Raw genomic sequence first — 22492 nt, forward strand, 5'->3', positions numbered from 1 at the left:
CACGCTTTTGAAGTCTCTGCCATCATTCTGTGATTGTACTCCTCTACACTGCATCATTATCCTGAGGTCACTGTTTGCACTACACAGAAGAGTGCTGTTTCACTATCAGTTAATTACAGAACTATATCAAAAGTAACGTAACAGTGTTACACCACACAGTCATTTAAAGATAAGCAAAACTAAAATTAATTAGGCAAAAATCATCAGTCTTCTGGTTGTTAGATAATTGCTGTTACTACTAAAAAAGGTAAAAAGAGCTCCAGGATCTTTCACAAATTAGGCACAAGTCACAGCTGGTATGTCCTTCTGGAAACCTGCAGCTGAATACAGACCTGTGGTAATCCCGATTTGCCACTCTGCAGACATACGACTTTTTTGTTTTATGCTGTTTTTCTGAGGAGACTAGAACACAACACAAACCTCTTTATGTTTCTTTCTCCACCCTTCTCCACCCTGGACACAACATCAGTGCCCAAGTATATGTGACCTACATTTTTCTGCTGTTGACAGGACAGATAGGAACTAAAAATTATTTGTACATTTTATGCCTTTATTTCTGGTTTGTTTTTTTCATCTCTTTATATTATTTCTCTTTGGAAGCTTCAACAAGTAGGACTGCTGACGATCTCTTCTCTGTTTTACTGCTACCAACCCACTCTTCATCTATCTCTACAATATTATTGTACACTGAATATACAAAGACAGCTTGCAAAAGGGTTTTTGAAAGTCAGATACCATGCTACATCCTTTCATAAAGGATCAATGATTTCAGGATATTTTCTTGTTGTTCTAGATTGAATACTGAAACCAGAAGCTGTAATAAGAGCTTTAACTTTTTTATGCATTTCCTAGTCCAGAAAAAAAAGCCTTGAAATAATTTTGTATATGTACATCTGGGAAATGAGAAAAAAAGTCTGGTACTTTGAAAGTGTTTCCTGGGATTAAGGAATTGTTTTGGCAGTTAATGAACACTTACAAAGTAAGCTGTTTTCTTTTAATTTTCTGAAAGATTTAACCTTCTGAAACAGCTTCTGTGATTATTTACATATGTCTCCTCTAGTTTAGAATTCCAAACCAGACCAACATGTAAAACAGGATTAAACATAACACCATTTTCTGACTTTCAGGACCCAGAAACCATTGAATACACACATAATGCCAGGCATAGTCCAAGTTGTACTAGAAGTTTCAGCACCCTGATGAAAGGTAGTGGAGTGCAATTGCCAAAATTCAAGACACCAGTGTGCAAATAGATTCTGTTTCACAACATAGCTTTCCTGGTTAAGAGAAGGCTGCTGAAGAGGCTGCTCATTTTGGCTTCTTAATTTTAGATCACCCCTAGGCAACCTGGAGAGTGACAGGGAAAAGGCAGTTTACAAATGTGCCACATAATCTGGTTTCTGCTGTGGACCCTCATTGTGTGTGCTCACGCGTCACTGAACTGCTGAAAGGCAGTGATGAAAACACCACATGTATTTCTTTTGCTTTTCAGACATTATTGTATTACACTCAAGGCTGAAGTTTCCATGTCCACTTAAACTGGATTTACAGCTTTCCTGCACACAGTGATATTGTAGCTTGATAAAACAAAGCAAATAAAAGTTTAATTTCAATCTACTATTTATCCCAGTAGTTCCATGGAAATCAAAGGTGGTATTTGTGTAAAAAAAGCAAGGAAACACCTCCTCACACATTACAATTTTGTCCATGAATATCACAATTTAAAAGTGTCTTATCCACATTGAAGTTTTTAGAAGTACAAGATATTTGTAATGGTTAGTGGTTTATATATAAATTTCTCAGTCACATAAAAAAAAAGTTACATAAAGAAAAAGTTCATGATCTCTACTTCAAAGAAAGAATAGTCAATTAAATTTAATCAACAATATTAATTTATATGTGTCTTTGGGGAGACGGCCTAATGTTATTGCCAGGATTTGCTGAAATATTATTATCAAAACAGACATATTTCACAGTTTGAATCCTGTACTGCTCAAAGGTTATTCACAGGGAATCTTGTACATTCAAATGTACCACACAATTGCTATATACATGAAATAGACAAGCATATGCTTCTGTTAACAGTGACAAGCAATATTCCACCATTAGTGAAATCACAGCTGAAAAATATTCATTATACGCTAAAATTAGTGGATCTAATTTTTATGAGTACCATTTACCCAGTCAAGGACTGCAGACCTTAGCTTGGTTTTATTTCTTAAATCAAGGCAAGCATAGAACATTGTTTTTTGAATGGAAAATGCTGTGACTTGTACTAGTTGATAAAATATTTAAGAATAGAAGTAAAATTGTAATTTTGTAGGTATGCATTTCTACATTTTTGATTTCCATGCAACTTAAAACAGGCCTACTTTTCTTACCACAGTTTTTAAAAGACTGCTGCTTAGCACAAATAAACAGAATATAGACTTTTAACTAGTTTGTGACATAGAAGTATTTAGACTTGAGCAAACATGCAGGAGACAAAGAAAGATTTGAGTGTTTGAAGACCACAGTTTATTGATTTTTAAAGTACACTGAAACCCTAAAGAAAATAAAATCCTTAATTGTTTTGAGGTTTCAGTGTTGAAAAGCCTAAACAACCAGTCTTTAGGAGCACTCAGAAAGAAACCAATATGCAAATAACTTTTCATTAATTATCTTTTTTCTTTCTGCAGAATCTTTTTGGTAGTTCCTTGTTATCTTTGCTCACCACCCACTGACTGATGCCCAGCCAGTCCCTGAGCAGCAACTCGGCAGGCCTCAGCAAACTTCCCCCCCAGTTTATATACTCATCGTCACATTCTATGTTATGGGATATCCCTTTGGCTAGTTTGGGTCAGCTGCCCCAGCAGTGACCCCTCCAAATGTTTTGTGCCCCTCCAGCCCTCTCGCTAGCAGGGCCTGAGAAACTGTAAAATCCTTGGCTTAGTATAAATATTACTTAGCAACAGCTGAAAACATCAGTGAGTTGTCAAAGTTATCCTCATACTAAATCCAAAACACAGCATTGTGCCATCTGCTAAGAAGATGAACTATCTCAGCTGAAACCAGGACACAGTGATACACAGGGAGCACTCTACTGTGTGAAAAGCATTTTGTGCTATGGCGTAACATTTTAGTAGCATAAATAGGATGATTTGCAAGGGAAATTAAAAAACAAAACACAGCCTCTCTCTGTGTCACTGCCTCCTCTCACCCTGTTTTTTCTCCCTTCCTCTACTCTAAAAAGAAGGTTAAGTGGCGAATTTACCCTATTAAGACTCATGTTGAATCTTTCAAAGCCTCTGTATCATCATTGGTAAAGGATTTAAAGAAAATAGCTTATCACTGCCTACACTCGGAGTATTTCCTCAGAGGAAACTGAGGAACTAGCTGAGACATAGATGAAGCGGAAGCAGCCTCTGAAGGTATCCGAAGAAAGATCCCATTTACCTAGGATCCGTTCTTATTATATTAATATTTGATTTCAGGTGCTAAAAATGTATTTGAAAAGGGTTCATCTGGGCTTTGAAGATTCTCTAAAAATCTGTAAATAGATCAACAAGTCTATATTAGTCTATAAGATACATATATGGTTATTGCATGTTATACATAAAATGTAATACACAAAACTGCATATAATTTTGTATTTGTCATTCAGAGGCAGAAAGATTTTATTTTAAATAGAGGAAGATGACTTTATGTAGAATAAATAATACATTTACCATAGTTCTTCTTTGTAATAAACTCAGAATGTCAGTGTTAGAAACCTTTCTGCTGAAAACAAATGCCCTTCTACGAAGAAGAAAATTGAATTTGGTTTGCATTCAGATTCCATGCTTAAGCTTTTGAAGGGTTAGTAGCTAAGATGAGAAGAAAACATGGGTTGCTGGATATTTTAGTCTTCAAAGTGTCCTTACTGTCTTCGTATAATTCTGTGATAATTTCTACTATAAATGCTATCTTTCAAGGTTTACTACATTAGCGACTTTCAAAACAAAGACTTGGCCTCAAGATTGTAAGTTCTGAAAGAACTAACAGAATGCTAATTAAAAACAAAAAGCAAAGAGTTTTTATGATGCATAATTATACTATCAGAACATTTGAAACAGGAATCAAAGTGCTGTGATAATCACTGTTTCAGCTAAAAAAAATTATGGGGAATTGACCTCCTGGATATTTAAACTGACTCTTTTCTCTTCTTTTTTATTTTCCCCTTTATCAGTGGTCCAGATCTTATGCAAGTGTATTTTTGTTGCAAATGTCTCTTCCCAATCATAAATCACATTTTCATGTCCTACAATTTAAATATATAGCAGTGTGGACAATGAGGAAAAATAAATTTGGACTCGGCTCCACAGCAAGCCTTACCAGTATTAGCTTCCTTCTGAGTCTTTTGTAGTTTTACAGAGCTTACTTGCAGGAAGTGGGTTTGCATAGTCAAGGGGAATTGCAGATACTGTGTTTAGAAGAGTATTTGGTTTGCACTGTCACTCCTTCATTGGCACATTATCTAGAGCAAATAATGTCCTAAGGAGATAATGAGAGAGACAGAAACATCCTTGTCTTATTCTTGTCTGCAGAGTGAGACAAGAACACAAGGCATACCTGCCTATGCTCCATCTCAGGTCTGCTGCTGCTGGGCAGTTGCTTCATGTGCAACTCTTGGTCACAAATTAAGTATAGCAATGCATGATTTCAGCAAAGCCGAGAAGAAATATTCTCAAATGCAAATAATTAATAACTGCTTTGGCATAATAAATGATTCATAGACACCCAGAAGTGGATTAAGAGCAATAAACTTCATGGTCTATGTCTGCAAGCACTTAATCTAGAAGGAACCAATGGTAATGTTTTGGAGTTATGTCAGCATGCAAATCATTGCTCGCTACTGGTAAACACAGGACCAAGACTAAAAGTGTCATTTAATCAAAAGAAATTCCTGCAACTTATCCTTCACCTACTTGCTGTTAGGCTGGTAACTAATAGATTTATTTTATTTTTTTATTAGTTGTTTACACTTTAACCAACTTCTTTTTAAACTCCAGAGATTAATTTTCCATTTGCAGAAAGACATATAAATCCGTCTATATGAACAAGAATAGGAACAGAGCATATGTGTGTACATTCTGAAAATGCAGAAAATAAGTGTATTTTATATTTTCATTTTTATATTGTTTTCATAGGAAAAGGGAGTTAATTTAAAATATACTGAAGGGAAGAGAGGTTATTTGTCTACATATTTTAATGTAAGGAAATTATAATTCAAATAATTTTTAAATATCTCAATCGAGATATTTAAAGATATTGTAAAAAAATATTTATTTTATTTTTTTTTTAGGTTTTAAGCACATATCCAAAAAGGCTAACTAAGGAAAAGAGTCACTCTAGACTTATTATTTTTCAGAAGTTATTTAAATTTAAAATTGGATGGGTTCTGTGGAAATAATTTACTCTCTTTTGTGAGCATAGGGAAGTGTAAATGAGCTAGGCTCTTAATTTAAGTACATCAGCTGGTGCTCAATTAAGGCAGGATGGATGTAGACTAAGCTGCCTGGTTTATTTCTTTTTGGTTTCTTTTCACTGAATAGTCTGTCTGGATTTCACAAATCACATTTTCTCTTTGATTTGCTGAGGAATGTCATGATCTTGATTCACTGTGTACTCTTCAGCTCAGTTCTCACATTAGCTGTTCATCGTTGTACAAGGTTTTGAGCAAAAAGACAGGAGAAAGTGCAACAGTAATGAGTGTTTTGTCAAGAAAAGTTATGGGGAATTGACCTCCTGGGTATTTAAACTCAACTTTCAGCTGATGGCTCTTCAGTTCTTAAGAACTGATCCAAAATTGCAACATTACATATTGTTCTCTATGGCACGTTATTGTATGGAATTCAGATTACTTTACAAATTATTTTCTTTTTCTAAGGATCTAGCTAAATATGCTCTTGTGACAAGTGTCTTATAAATATTTCTTATTAGAACTCAATGTGCATTAAGTAGTTTTAATTCATTAACTTCTGAAATTTAATTCATAACTTCTGAAACAGCCCCAAAACTCCCTAACCAGGGGCAGCAACCAGCATTTAATTTTCTGTTTGAAACTACTTATCATTTACCTGGAGTCAACTCATTCACAGAGTTTACTATATAAACCCTCCTGCTTATAGCAAGAATTCACTGACACCACAGGATTTTCATTTTGTATAACATCCAGAGTGGGAAACAGCAATGCAAATAAATAGGTAAATAAATAAATATGTAAATAAATAAATAAATAAATTAGTAAATTCAGGCAGAATTTCCTAGTTCTTAGAAAATAATTTGTCTGGGAATATATTTGACAGACTGAGCACCTTTTTATAATAAAGGTCTGTGATGGATTGACCTTGGCCAGCTACCAGACACTCACCCAGCTGCTCTCACTCCCCCTCCTCAACAATACAAAGGTAAGAAAAGACCATTAAAATATTTATGGATCAAGATAGACAGGGAGATCACTTACCAATTACTATCAAGGGCAAAACAGATTCAACTCGGGGAAAATTAATTTAATTTATTGCCAATTAAAATAGAGTAGGATAGTGAAAAAAAAAGACACACACCCTTCTTTCCCCAAAGCATTTTCCCCACCCCATCCCTTCTTTTCCCAGCGTGGACTTTATACTTTCATTCCTGATGCCCCTAACTCACCAACCCAAGGCAGGGTGGGGAATGGGGGTTGTGGTCAGTCCATAACATCTCCCTTCTGCTGCTCCTTTCTCCTCACACTTTGCCCTTGCTCCAGCATGAGTCCTCTCCATGGGCTGCAGTCCTTCAGAATAAACCTGCTCTAGCATGGGCTTTGCACAGGCTGCTGTTGCTTCAGGGCATATCCACCTGCTCCAGTGTGGGATCCTTGATTTGCTGTCGTGTGGATATCTGCTCCAGCATGGTCTCTCTGTGGGCAGCAGGGAAATACCTCCTCTGTGGTCTTTTGCAGGGGCTGCAGAGGAATCTCTTCTCCAGCACCTGCTGCACTGCCTCTTCCTTCTTCTCTGACCTTGGTCTGCAGAACTTTCACATCATCTATATCTTTGTTATAACCTGTCAACTATACATCAGTTTAACTTTTACAAATAACCCTCTGCCCTGCCCTCCCCCCCAACAACCAAAACCACACACTGAATGGATTTTCTGTGAATGTAAGGGCATCCTCAGTCTTGCCATGTTATCTGTATTATCATGCTGTATCTTTACTAACTAGGATACAAAGTGGGGTCTTGACAATCAACTTTACCAAAATGTAAGAATCCGAAATTCAAAAAAAGGTACTTAAATATCACCCTCCAGTTGGGATTCTTGTGTATATAAAGGAGGTAAAGTCATACTGTACTATTTTTCATGTATTTTCTCCTTTTTTACAGTTGTTCCTAAATGTTACCTATTAATGGAAAAGATTTCCTTGAAGTCTAAAATAAAGTGCCAAACTTGATTTATCAGTTCTCTTAAAAAAAATTCTGCGTGAACATTGAACCCAGTTTTAAATGTTTTGGGTATCTGTAAAAAGCCATGAATTGTAAAGCATCTCTGCTCTTTGACAGGAGTCAGGTTGAGGGTGATCTAAAGGAACTTATGCTTCAAACTACAGTAACACTGATCCAGCAACTAGGTGCCTAGCTTGTCTAGGAAGACATAATCAGTAAGGGTTCAATACAACCTAGATACTTGTCACAGATGTTCTCTCCCATCAGAAAAAGCAGGAGGAATGGTGGTGAATCACTACCTCATCCTAAGGCAAGGAAACTTCCTTTCCCAAACTGTTTGTTACCTTAATGATAAGTTAAAACTCATTCAAAGTGTCTTGTGGATTTTAGCATTGGAGGTAATATTTGTAGTTTATTTGCTTGCTGTGTCCAGGTTTGACACTGAATTACTGGAAGCCAGCTTGCTGAGATGACCAGTGTCCTGTGAAGTGTACAATATACTTTTATAAGAGCAGGAGATTAAATGAGAGTACCTCACTGGTTTTGTTACATTTGTGCTTACTTTTCTCAAAACATACCACAGTACACCCCTGATTTCACTTATCTGACTGCAATTCCAGCCATACACCAAATTTTTTTATATGGTCAGGTCTTACCCTGATAAGGCACTGGGACATGGGCACTAGTCCCGGACAAGTAGCAGAGTAGACATCAACAGCACAGCTATGCAGTGAAAACTGTAGTTGCTATGAAGTCAAGGACAGAGAGAGAAAGAGAGAGAGTGTGTGTGTGTCTGTGTGTGTCTGTGTCTCTGTGTGTGTCTGTGTCTGTGAGCATGTCTCTGTGTGTGTGTGCGCGTGTGTGTGTCTCTGTGTGTGTGTGTGTCTGTGTGTGTGTGTTTGTGTGTGTCTGTGTGTGTGTCTGTGTCTGTGTGTCTGTGTGTATATATATGGGGGTTTTTTGCGTATATATACAACTTTCAAATAAAACCCTTTAACAAAAAAACTAAATCAGTGTCAGAACTCTCAGGTATTATAATCATATTGACTTTAAACTATTAATAATGTTAAATGGCTAAATAAATGTCTGGGAGACTGAAATCTAATTCACCATAATAAACAAGTGTAGTGACAGGACAAAGGGTAACAGATTCAAGCTGCAAGAGGGTAGATTTAGATTATCTATTAGGAAGAAATTCTTTACTGTGAGGGTGGTGAGACACTGCAACATGTTGCCCAGAGAAGCTGTGGATGCCCCATCCCTGGCAGTGCTCAAGGCCAGGCGGGTTGGAGCTTTTAGCAACCTGGTCTAGTAGAAGGTGTCCCTGCCCGTGGCAGAGAGCCTGAAACCAGACAATCATTAATGTCCCTTCCAACCCAAACCGTTCTATGATTCTGTGATTCTAAGTGCAGAATTTCTTCTGTACGAATTTTCAGCTTGTTTTACTGTCAGCAATGAATCTCAGCATTCAAACTTGTCTTTTAAACTTGATGTAAACTTTGAGATAGTTTCATAGCTCATTATACTTTGTGCTAATTTATGGAATGCAAAATGCAAACTAGGTTTCATACCTTTCTGTTCTCATAATCTTAACAAGTATCACAAATATTATTGTAGGCAAACTGAATAGATTTCATATGTGTATCCCTATTAAATGTTTCTTCAAAAAAAAAGGGATTAATCTCAAGTATGGCTTTATTTAGTTAGTTTTATTAAAAATGGATTCCCTGGGGCATTTAAATGAGAACAAAATGTGCAGGGAGCCACATACACAAGATGATGCACCAATATTTTAAAATTAGATGCAATTACTGTTAGGCACTTTTACTTGGCTCAGTTTTTTTTCTATCATCCAAAAAAAAAAAAAAGTCAGAAAAGAAACTGTTCATTTATAAATTCATATCTACAGAAAATCTTCATCAGATGACCTTAAATAATTACTAGTTAAATAAATGGGGAAAAGTATAAATTAAGTCCTGAGGAAAACATTTTTGTAAAGCAATGAAAATAAAAAGAATTTAATTTTTTCTGGTCAATATAAACCTTGCTTCCATTGTATTTCTGTTTTCTTCAGGCAAATGAGGTTTAAATGAACTATATTCCCAATAAGCGAAGACCACTTTCTAGCAACTGTACTGCTGTCTGTAACCAGCGCTAAATGGCTGGAGCTAAGAGATCAATGTGAAGAAGTTTCATACTGTTAGCATCCATAAGTGATTTAACAATAGAAGAATGGATGATGAAGTAGATTGAAAACTGTCAAAACTGCTAGGCTCAGATGGTTGTGATCAGCGGCATCAAGTCCAGCTGGAAGCCAGTCCCTAGTGATGTGTCCCAGGGACCAATACAACATCCGCCACTGTTTAACATCTTCATTAATGACCTGGGTGACAGGAGAAAGTACACCCTCAGCAAGTTTGCAGGCACTGCAAAGCTCAGTGTAGATATGCCAGATGAGTGTGTTGCCATTTAGAGGGACCTGGGCAGGCTGGAGGCATAGGCCAACAGGAATCTCATTAAGTTCAACAACAGGAAATGCCAAGTACTGCTCCTGAAGAAGAATAATATCTATGCACGTACCTTACTCACTCATGGCCAGTTATAGAATTTCTTCTATATAAAACCAGCCAGTTTATTTAACTCATGAACCAATCTGTTGAAATACTTTAATGAAAATATTCAGCTGAAGAATATGAGAAAGTGAGACTGCAAATCGTAGAGTCACAGAATCACAGGATGGTTTGGGTTGGAAGGGACCCTTAAAGATCACCTAGTCCAACCTCCCTGCAGTAACATCTTCCACCAGACCAGATTACTTCAAAGCCCCATCCAGCCTGACCCTGAACACTTCCAATGAGGGGACATTCCCAACTTCTTTGAGAAAACTGTTCCAGTGTCTCACCAACCTCATAATGAAAAATGTCTTCCTTACGTTCAGTATAAACCTTCGATCTTTCAATGTAAAACTCCTTCCCCTTGTCCTGTCACAACAGACTGATAAGACAACTTTCTCCATCTCTTTTAAGTCTCTTTTAAGGACGAAAAGACTGTAACAAAGTCTCCTCAGAGCCTTCTCTTCTCCAGGCTGAACAAATGAAGTGTACAGTACACAATGTATATATATGTTTCTAGTAATCACAGCCACTTTTTAGGAAGAAATAATCTGCTTGATTTGAGTAAACAAACACAAATTCTAATACAAAGTAATCAAACATAATTTTAAAAGCAGCAAAAATGCTAGCTACTGTTCATTGGGAAAAGCATTAAACAAAGCATAAATAAAAGATTTAGTTGAATACTCTTTTCAGTCTGATTGTATAATACATTGAAAATAAAATAACATTGTAACCAAATGAACGAGTAGCTTAAAAATTCTTTTGTGCTTTTAACTAACATATAGGCAAACTTTATATCTATTTCAGCATTTTTTTTTCAATAATAGTTCAAAAAGAACTAGATATGGCTTGAGGACAATATGAATGAAATAAGAGAAATATATTAGGCTTTTTAGCGTCTGTGGGCACTGCAAAAAACCAATTATGAGAATATGATAATGAAGATGACAAAGGCAGTGGAAGCTTGCTCTATGACATAAAAAAAAAATAATTAGACGCACTGTCACATATATAGGTGAATAGCATACCCAACTGTAGATAGCCAAATGATACTAATAATTTATTTAAGTCAGTGAAGGTGTATTCAGCTACGTTAACTGAACCCCACAATTTCTGTTTACAGGCTACAATTAGTCTTTAGGTGTGTTATTTTTGAATTTTATTCACGTTTTCTTTAGAACTTATCCTCCAATTTCAATTTCAGTTTATCTCTTTTCACGTCAAACCATCAGATCTCTTGTGTTAAAAACCTTGTAGTTTTATGTTAGTATATATACTCAAGGGTACTTTGTAGATACAGTAAAATCATTGCAATGAAATATGGAAGTTTTTTTCAGTTCTTGTAATAGAAAAAAAAAGAGAAATATACTTGAAAGAGAAAGAACAAGTTAATTTACTTTAAGGAGCTGTTGAGTGGAAAGTTTCATAACTTAAATCAAGATTTAAAAACCTGAATTATTGTAAAGATTGTAGATTGGGTTTAGTTGTGTTTTATTCCACTTTTACTATCACCTTGATAGATTTCAGAACAGCTTAATGTAAGACATACCTACCAATATACTTGGGAATTTGAAAGTCGCCCTTTTTAAAGACAGGACAAATTTCAAACAATTCAGTAGAGAATAATGGACCATTACATCCTCATAAACTTGCTAATTACAAAAGGACTGAGATCTATAGCTACCATACATGATGTACTGTCAAAATGATGGATTTGACTTTGGTATCACCTCATAGAAGACAGAAACTCTGTGTCCATATATTTAAATTATTACCCAGGTGGCATATCTCTTTTAGCAAAAATTTAGCCGTTCCTAGCCTTGGGGAAGCGAGAGAGCTATCCAGAGCTTAGTTTTTATATTTTACTTCAATGAGCACAAATGCACAGCATGAACTGACAGATCTGAAGCAACAAGAGCTCATACCTCTCATTATTCATATTAAGCAATTTTTGCATCTATATTTTTCAATTTGTTAGTGTATTTACTTATCATCTGAAATCTGTATACATAAAATCTATAAACGTATGAAAAATATCAGTTTCCGTGTTTGGTTTGAATATGAATATGTCTTTGATCCTCTCCGATACTCTCTTCCCGAGGAAAGCCCTGTGCTGCTTAATATGAAGCAATAACATGTTTCAAAACAGGTATTTGAAGAACCAAGATCAACTTCTCGTTAAAAGCCACATGCCTTCATATAATTACTATGAACTCCAATTCACTTCTATGAAAACCAGTTATTTTCACAATTGTATCAGGAATGCACAATCCAATTATTAAAAGAAAAAAAAAAAAAAGTCATTATATGGCCTAAGGAAAATGGATATAAGGAACAGGTTGCCCAGGGAAGCTGTGGATGCCCCATCCCTGGAAGTGTTCAAGGCCAGGCTGGATGGGGCTTTCAGCAACCTGGTCTGGTGGCAAGTGTCCTTACCCATGGCAGCGGGGTTGGAACTAGATGTTCCTTAAGGTCCTTTCTAAACCAAACCATTCTATGATTCTATGATTATAAATGGGAATATAGAATATGTCACTGCAGAGGCTTTATGACTCCTATTTGTTATTATGCAGTGTAATATCTTGTGTGTTCTGGAATCAGAAAGCTGCCTGCACTCTCACCGTGGAAGGGATGAGTGGTGTTTCCTGCTGTCCTGGTAAATCTGTTCCCAAGAGAGAGTCTGGGCACCCTCCCGGCTCTGCTCTTTTGGCAGTCAATTTTGCCACTAGCATACTTCATTCTGACCTGTGGAAACATTGTACTAGGAGAGTCATGCTTCCCAATGAATCTTATGTTTTCTACGTATTATGAACTCCTGAGTTGCCATGTTAGGGATGAACTTAACCAATCTCTATACTTCATATCTAGTCTTTATAAAACTGCTATAATATGGAATGAAAGAACACTTTTGAGAGAAAAGAGATCTCCACACATCATCATCCTGCTCTAAGAAAGCGTACAAAAATTTTACACAGGGTCTTTATACAAAGCGCTTGTGAAGCACATGAAATACCTCCTTCCACATAACTATTGTGTAGAAATATATGTTTAGCTACTGTCCCCTATCCTTCACTGCAGCATGCACATTAACAACCAGCCTCTGGTCTTGTTTACAAATAGGTAATACAGATACTAGCAATTCAGATACAATTACTGTAAAAGAAAAATTAACTTATGATATTTACTAATCACCATAACTTCAACTTCCTGAAATTATTTGAATTGAAATATCATTAAAATGAATGCCAAAATTTTGTGAGTTGATTAAGGTAACTATATTTCCAAAAGGGTATATTCTACTGTTTAATACACTAAGGAACTGTGATAATTACCTCAATAATACAATAATTAATAGTTAAATGATGCTACGTGATAATATCTGCAGTGTGTGTTTTGACATTGAAGATATAAGATATACAATTGATTTGATTTATTTTACAACCCCTTTCTCAAGAATAAAATATTTTCAACTTCATCATACTTGAACATTTGTAGTGTATTATAATTTGCGCAGTATGTGAGATGTATGTATACTTATTTACATACATATATATAATGAAGTGAAATTTAAAATACTTTGGAATATGTATTTAGTTAAATTTCATTAGCATGATTCAATAATTAAATTGATGTTTTCAGTTTTCCTTAATTTGTTTCTTGATCCATAAGTTTCAGATTCTGAAGATTCTTGGTTATAACCTCTTGATTTAGAGCATTCTGTAACATTAAAACTTCCACATTTTCTCTCTAATTATCCAGAGATCGTGCGGCTCTACAAGAAAATAAGTATCAAGCTGAAATAACTTGGAGTGTCAGCTTAAGCAGTCAGGTGAAACTCAAATTTCAATTACAGAAGTTCAGCATCATAAATTGTTCAAAAAAGGTGTAATTATTGGAATAGTATTACTTCAGTGTTCTGTCTCAGTTTACCAATAGAACGGAAAATCTGATTTCTGCTTAATTCTAGTTAGGATATACTATATTATCACAAGTCCCCCTAAAAAATCTTCACATAGTAAAAAATACAAAAATTCTTAAAATCCTTTCACAGTTCTTTTCCAGCAACATGTGAAATGCCTCTGCATGATGTGCCAGTTCCTCAGAAGAAAGAATAGGAAGTAGTCCTGTGGTGTACTTCTGCTGTACCTCATTTCAGTCAGAAGCAGAAGGAAACAGACACTGGGAGAAGCCAGCAACCCACAGAGGAACCAAATGAACTGGAAAGATTTAGTTTTCACCATTACGCATATGCAAAATGTAACCAGTAGAAATTACTGCTCATACACGTACATACAAATAGAGCATAAAACCCCTCCAATCAGGTGATGATTTTCCTGGTGTATGGGTGCTGTATGCACGAGAAATTGAACAGGGGATTCTGAAAGATTTACTTTGCTTCTGGATTCTAAAGCCTTTAAATGTCTAACTTCTGATTTCAAAAGACTGCCCAAAATTAGGTTACTAATTTCACTGAGCATATTGCAGCTTTTTCCTGCCTCTGAAAGGAAGCTATATGAAGACTTACTCGAGTTTATGCTCCACAATGGTCCTTCTGGAAACATACATCAAGATGACCAGTAAACAAGGCCATCAAGGCAGCAGCTACTTCTAAAGACACTGTCCTGCAACAGCAAACACATTTTCTACCACCTTTACAAAAGTGAAGGTCAGGGGCATGTGGTAAGGGTATGGATACAGGATTTTTGGAGCAGGTAAACAACAATGTAGATGGAGTAAATATCATCTAGTATAGTCACGTAATGTTACACTTTTAATGGTTGTGTTTACAGTTTGTTGACAATCCTATGTTATGTTATTAGACTAGACTACAGACTCCTTTGGTACTTCATTAATTTTTATAGTCTTTGCATCAGAACTTTTGGTACTGGACAAAAGCAAAGAAACGTTCACACTAACCACAAATGGGTAAGGATCTTTGCTTCCCACTTATATTGCACTTTTTTTTTTTCTACATATGCAAAATGCAAGCAGAAATGCAAAATCACATTATGATAGCTCATAATTTACATATATCATATGTATGGCAGAATTTTTTGATTACTAATGCAGACTGTCAAAAAACCATGGCTGGATATATCAATATATCACCACCTGCAGGAATACAGACCACATTTTATATGTACTTGATATCTGAAAGGAAGGAGAGAGATCAATGAACTCCTGAGAAATGCTAAGCAAAGTGAATGTTCCATCTTTCAGATATATGGTTTCTTAGAACCTTGATAAATGGATGTGAAATATGCATGTTTAGGAAACAAATGTTGAGAATTGAGGTGATGGACAGATTCAGTCAGGAAAGCTCAGAAATATAAATGAACAGTATGTGAAATAAAGAACTTGGTATCTTTTTCCTTAATTAAAACCTAGACTTATCTGTTGTGGATACTATATTTTGAGAAAACACGTTCCTTTTTTATTTGCAGATCCTGAAAAAAAAATTAGTTAGTCAAAAATTCACAAAATAATAAATTAACAAATAATTAAACAGTAACTAAATAAAAATTAATTATTCAATGGACCTCCAACATAATGTTCAGCCATTGTTCATAACTAGATGAAAATGAAACCTGAAAGCTTTGGGCAGAATAAATAATAGGGTAAAATAATAATCTCTATATTTTTTAAAATATATATTTTCTCTCTCTTTATTGTCACCAATGATTCTAACATTTCTTGGAGATTCTCTTGAACTTTTCTCAACAAACATAAATACGGAGTGGGGCAGTGAGGCAGTGAGGGAGCTTGCTCAAGACAATTGAAGGAGTATTGCTGTGGGTTGGCCCCACTAGACAGCCCAGTTCCACACAGCCACTCACTGACTCCCCCACAGCAGGATGTGGGAGAGAATTGCAAGGCTGAAAATGAGAAAACTCACGGGTTGAGATAAAGACAGTTTAATAGGTAAAGAAAAAGCCATGCATGTAAGCAAAGCAAAATAAATAATTCATTCAGTACTTCCCATCAGCAGACAGGTTCTTAGCAGGGCTCCATCATGTGTAACAGTTATTTTGGAAGACAAATTCTGAACATCACCCCTTTGTCCTTCTTTCCCCAGCTATTATTGCTGAGCCACAACATCACATAATGTGGAATATCTCTTTGGCCAGTTGGGATCAGCTGTCCCAGCTGTATCTCCTCCCAAATTTTTGCGCATCCCCAGACTATTTGCTGGTGGGGCAGTGTGAGAAGCAAAAAAGGCCTTGATACTGTGCAAGGACTGCTCAACAACCATTAAAGCATCCCTATGTTATCAACGTTTTCAGCACAGATCCAAAACAGCACCATGTGCAACCTACTATGAAGAAAATTAACTCTATCCCAGCCAGACTCAGCACAAGTGAAGGATACTTTCAGAAAAAGATGTCATTTAGAATATGATTTAGAGATGAACTACATGCAGTTATGGGCATAGAATAAATGATCAAACTTCTTTTTCGGTGTCTGCAACTAAATAAAAATAGTGTTACAGGGAAAACCAGGGGAAAAAAGTCAACTTTTGTTTATTTTTTTCTTTTCAATTCCAAAAGCATGGTTGACTTCATTAGGAGGGCTTTAATCTAGGAATTACAGGGGGAGGAAGATGGCAACCAGAAGTGCTGTGAGGGAGCAATGGACAGGTTTGCTAAGCAAAGGACATGATGTGGTGTGAAGGAAGAGATCACAAAGTCAGCAACATGGGGTTTGGGTGGGGTCACCTCCAGCATCTGCATGTGGGCAACAAGGTGCCTACAAGGAACCATTGTGGATAAATCCCTCAAACTCTCTCTAAGAACATGTTGGGGTGGCTGTTTTAAGTGCTTGTATGCTAACGTACACAGTATGGGGAGAAACATGATGAGTCAGAGATCTGAGTGCAATTTCAGGGCTATGATCTTGTTGGGATAATGGAGATGTGACAGGATGGTTCCCATGACTGCAGTGTTGCAAGGAAGGGATGCAGGCTCTTTAGGAAGGACAAGAAGGGAAGACAAGGAGGGGGAGTTGCCCTATATGTGAGAGAACAGCTGAGGTATATGGAGCTTTGCCTGGGGATGGAAGAGGAGCTGGCAGAGAATTTGAGGACAGGCAAAAGTGACATTATAGTGGGTGCCTGCTATAGACCACCTGACCATGAAGAACAAGTGGATGAGGCCCTCTGCAGGAAGATAGGAACAGTCAGAACCCAGACTAGTACTCATTTTCAGATTTCAACCACCCTGTTATCTGTTGGAGAGAAAACACAGCAGGGCATAAACAATCATCCATGAGGTTCCTGGAATGCATTGGTGATATCTTCCATCTCCAGCTGATAGAGGAGCCAATAGACAGAGGTGCTTTGCCGGCCCTCATACTCACAAAGCAGAGTTCCATTGGGGATACGAGGTCAAAGGCAGCCTTGGCTGCAGTGCCCATGAGATGGTGTTTAGGATCCTGAGGGCACGGAAGAGGGTGAAAAGCAAGCCCACGTCCTTGAACTTCAGAACAGCAGATTTTGACCTCTTCAGAGATTTGTTCAGAAGAGTCCCACAGGATAAGGCCCTGAACAGAAGAGAGGCCCAAGGAAGCTGGTTAATATTAAAGGATCACCTCCTTTAAGCTCAATAGCAGTCCAACCCAATGAACAAGAATTCAGGCAAAAACGCCACGAGGCCTGTGTGGATGAGCAAAGAGCTCCTGGCCAAACTCAAACACAAAAAGGAAGCATACAGAATGTGCAAGCGAGGGCATATAACCTGGGGGGAATATAGAAACATTGCACAAGCATCCAGAGATTAAGTTAGGAAAGCTAAAGCCCAACTGGAATTGAATCTGGCCAGAGATGCCAAAGACAAGAAGCGCTTCTGTAAGTGCTTAGACAACAAAAGGAAGACTAGAGAAAATGTGTGTCCATTGCTCAATGAGACAGGGGACCTGGTCACATGTAGAGGAATGAAGTCAGTGGGTTGATAACCATTGATAACATGCAGCTGTCGCCTTGCCTCAGCGGCAGTGGGTTGATTGACATGGATGATGTGCAGCTGTAGCTCATTCCTGCTAAGTGGTTAAATAGCCCTGAGGATTAGGGGTGGGGTGTGTTGGATGTAGCTGTAGCCTCTGGAGGAAGGAGATACAGTACAGGCAGTAGACTCTGACCAATGGTAAAGCCTTGTTGCAGCCTACTAGTTTGATTGTGCTGCAACAATTGGTGTCCCATGTGAGGCTGACCGAGTTGGACTCCGACTACAACAGTTATGCAGGACATGGAAAAGGCAGAAGTACTGGAAGTCTTTGCCTCAGACTTTACTAGAAAGGCTGGCCTTCAGCAATCCCAGGCCTCAGAGACAAGAGGAAAATTTGGAGCAAGGAAAATTTACTTCTGGTGAAAGAGGATCAGGTCAGGGAACACTTAAGCAAACCGGACATACATAATAAGTACATGGGCCCTGATAGGATGCATTCATGAGTGTTGGGAACTCCCTGCCAGGCTACCCTTGACAATTTTTGATTTAGCATGGCAATTTCAAGAAGTGTCTGGAGACTGGAGGAAAGTAGATGCCACTCCTACCTTCAAGAAGGGCAGGAAGGAGGACCCAGGAAACTGCAGGTCAGTCAGTGTCACACCGGTCTATTGGAAGATGATGGAGCAGCTAACCCTGGAAACAATTTTGAGGTACATAAATGATGAGAAAATCATCAGATATAGCCAGTATGGCTTCAGTGGAGCCTTTGATAGTCTCCTATAAGATCCTCATAGAGATGTTGTTGATGTACAGGCTGGGTGAGCAGATGGTGAGGTGAAATGAAAACTGGAATAATAGCTGGACCAGATGATGGTGTTAAACAGCGCAAAGACTAGCTGGGGGCTAGTGACTAGTGGCCTACCCTAGGGGTCAACTACAGTTGTTTCCTGCTTCACAGCATTAATGATCTGGATCATGCGACAGAGTGCACTTTTGCAGGTTTGGAGATGACACCATGCTGGGAGTAACATATGATATGCCAGAGGACTGTGTTGCCATCCAGAGGGACTCTGACAGCCTAGAGAAATGGGCTGGCAGGAACTTCACGAAGTTCAACAAGGGAACGTGCAAAGTGCTGCACCTGGGGAAAAGCAACCTTATGTACTGATATCTGCTGGGACCCACCCAGCTGGAAAGCAATTTCACAGAAAAGGATCAGAGGGTCCTGGTGGACTTAAAGTTGAGCATTAGCCAGAAAGTGCTGTTGCAGCAAAGAAGGTCAATGGTATCCTGGGCCACATTAAGCAAAGAACTGCCAGCAGGATGAGGGAGGTGATCCTTCCCATTTATTCAACACTGATGAGGTAACACCTGGAATGCTGTGTCTGGTTCTGGGCTCCTCAGTACAAAAGAGATGTGAACATACTGGAGAGAATTCAACAAAAAATGGTGAGTAAGGGAGTGGAGCACCTCACATATGAGGAAATGCTGAGAAAGCTGAGATTGGTCAGCCTGGAGAGGTGAAGGCTCAGGGGAGGATTTTATTAAGGTATATAAATACCTGAAGGGAGGGTGCAAAGAAGGTGGAGACAGGCTCTTTTCAGTGGTGCTCAGTGACAGGACCAGAGGCAATGAGCACAAACAAAACCACATGAGGTTCCTTCTGAACATTAGGAAACACTTTTTTTACTGTGAGGATGACTGAGCACTGGAACATGTGTCCCAGGAAGATTGTGGAGTCTCCATCTTTTGAGATCTTCAAAAACCTTTAGACACAGCCTTAGGCAACCAGTTCTAGGTGACCTTGCTTGAGCAGGGGGAGGTGAACTAGATGACTTGCAGAGGTCCCTTCTAATCTCAACTACTTTGTCATTCTGTGAAATGACTATTTGCTCAAAAAACCTGAAGATAATCTACAAGGATACTAGTACTTGTCCAAAATTTTCAAAAAATCCAAATTACAACTCAGACTTTTCTGGTTCAAGGGTACGTGTATTATTCTAGCAAAAGAATTCTAAAATATTTACAAGTTATTTATGATTCCACATCAGAAAACCAAATAACAATCACCTGCCAGTTAAATTTTTATATTTCTGTATTCATTTTTCTACTCTGAACACAACTTCAGAGCAAAAAAAGTCATCCTTTTGTATTTTATGTGTATGTACATGAAACAGAAATTACAAATCTGGTAAGATGAAAATTTGGCAATGTCATAGTCCTAACAAAAAAGGCAAAATAACAATGAACAAAATGTACTGTAATAAATGACACTGAAGCTTTACTTTTCTAGAATACTGACAGCCAACTTGAGGTGACCAATTTAATAGGACTATATATAATTTTATTTTAAAAAATTAGGAATATATATAGATTATAAATACAAGTGAAATCTATCTTTAAATAACTTCCCTTTTCCATCTGTCTGAAATATTTTAATTTCATTTTCTATGATATTATTGACAACTCTGGATAAATTTATGTATGTACATAAAGCTGTATAATTAACTCACATAGTGAACGATTCTGGCTACCCTGGCACTGAATTTAATTATGAAAATTCTCTGTTGTAAAAGTGTTGTTTAAATTTTACTAAATTCTATGCATCAGAACCAATTTATTTTAAGAAGTCTTAAGGAAACTACACCAGAATAGGGAGTAAATCAGATAAATGTACAAGTGATATTCATAAGGGAAGATAAAATTCTCTAAGGTTCCAATAAATGCACTGAAGTGTAGCAACTTTTCACAGTTATGCTGGAAAATGACATATGAATCATTTATGTTATAAATGCATCCTGCAGAAAGGCTCTGCTACCTCCATTCGAAAAAATCAATGAGGTCATGTTGGGTTTTTACATTCCTGTATGTGCAGTCATGAATAAAACATTCATTTTTATGCTAATTATTTCTGTAAAAATGTCCATCCAATAATATATACCTTGCTTGTAGTTGCTACACAAAGCTCAAGAGTAACATTCAGCTTCTAGTTGTTTTTAATTTTGCAAATATTTCTTTAAAATTATTTATTTATGGTAGGAAGTTTCTAAGTACTGGAAAGATAATCACATTAAGCTTTATTATTCAAAACAAGCTATGCTGGAATATTTTTAAATTATACTACCTAAATATGATACATTATGCACAACACATTATATTATAATCACCTCATTGTAAGGTTTCCTTTCTGCTTAAGTGGGTCATTGATCTGTTTGATTGGCTTGTACAGTTCTAAACATTCTCTATTTTTTTAGATGTACAAATAACTCAGCTTGAAGTCACGGGTTAGCTCTTTCCTTCATTTCATAACTAGTTGTGGTTTTTAGTGGAATAGAAAGGGATTTTCTTTTAGCAAAGAGATGACTGAGAAAGTTTTTCATGAAAGATTCAGTAAAAATATCAACATTTTAAAATATTGTCACCTATGTTCTCATTTTTTTTTTTTCCTGCCTGGTTGTGCAGGGAAGCCATCTATTCTGCTTGGACTCCAGTTTTCTCTCCAGAAGGGTACCACTCTCCCATAGAAAGTATCATATTTGAACACGGTCCTGGGTGACAGTTCATCTTCAGACTCAGCGGTGTACTTTCACGTGTCTTTACAGTAGATGTCCAAATACAAAATCAAGGTCTAAGAACCTGTACTAACAGAGTAAGTTCTAGGACTCAAATAATTTGCTAAGTGTCTAGTACCATTTCAGATGACCTAAGTACCTAAGACATCCATGTGGGTCTGGCATAAAAAAACTTACAGGAGGTGCTAGATTTTGTAAATGGACAACTGGAGGCCAGACAAGATACACTAAGGCATCAAGATGACATTATATACCTTTTTCTTAGATTACAAAATTTAGCATTAAACACCACAGTCTGGGACCCCAAGTGGTTCTACACCTGACCAGAGATCATTTGGCCACATACAGGCTACTGGAGGCTTTTGTGCAGAGCTGACAAATATGACAGATGGGCTTTAGGTGAGACCCAAGTCTTGATGCAGTGACAGTGACAGGCCAAGCTGGAATACCCAGGAGTGTCCCAAGGAGCTCTAATATGAGCATGGTGGCAGCTTTAGCCCTGTGCCTCCGTGCTGACTGTAGTGAACTAGTCAGGCTTTCCTTTAAGTCCTGGTCTCTGTAGTCAAGATTATTAGTCACAGTTCTGTTATTTTTTCGTCTGTTTGCAAAACTTCTATTCCTCCTCTTTGCAAGGAAAATATATTTCAAGGGAAGCTTGTTCTTTCTGACTTCCTTTTCAGACATTGCAGGGAGGCAGATAACCTATAGAAAATACACTGTTAACTGTATTCACAGATTTGAACCTTAGCTACCTACCTAAAGGCACAAGAGATTTTTCTTTGCCTCAGCTTGGGTATTGTGAAAAATTTTTCTGAAGGTTTATGCTTACTTTCACTCTTTTTCTTCTGCAAAGTATTTATGTGATTTATATAGTCATATGATTATGGAGAAATCAAGACAAAATTTCCTAAATCAGAGCT

The sequence above is a fragment of the Falco peregrinus genome, chromosome 4 (genome assembly GCF_023634155.1).
Source record: "Falco peregrinus isolate bFalPer1 chromosome 4, bFalPer1.pri, whole genome shotgun sequence".
In the NCBI taxonomy this organism is placed as follows: domain Eukaryota; kingdom Metazoa; phylum Chordata; class Aves; order Falconiformes; family Falconidae; genus Falco; species Falco peregrinus.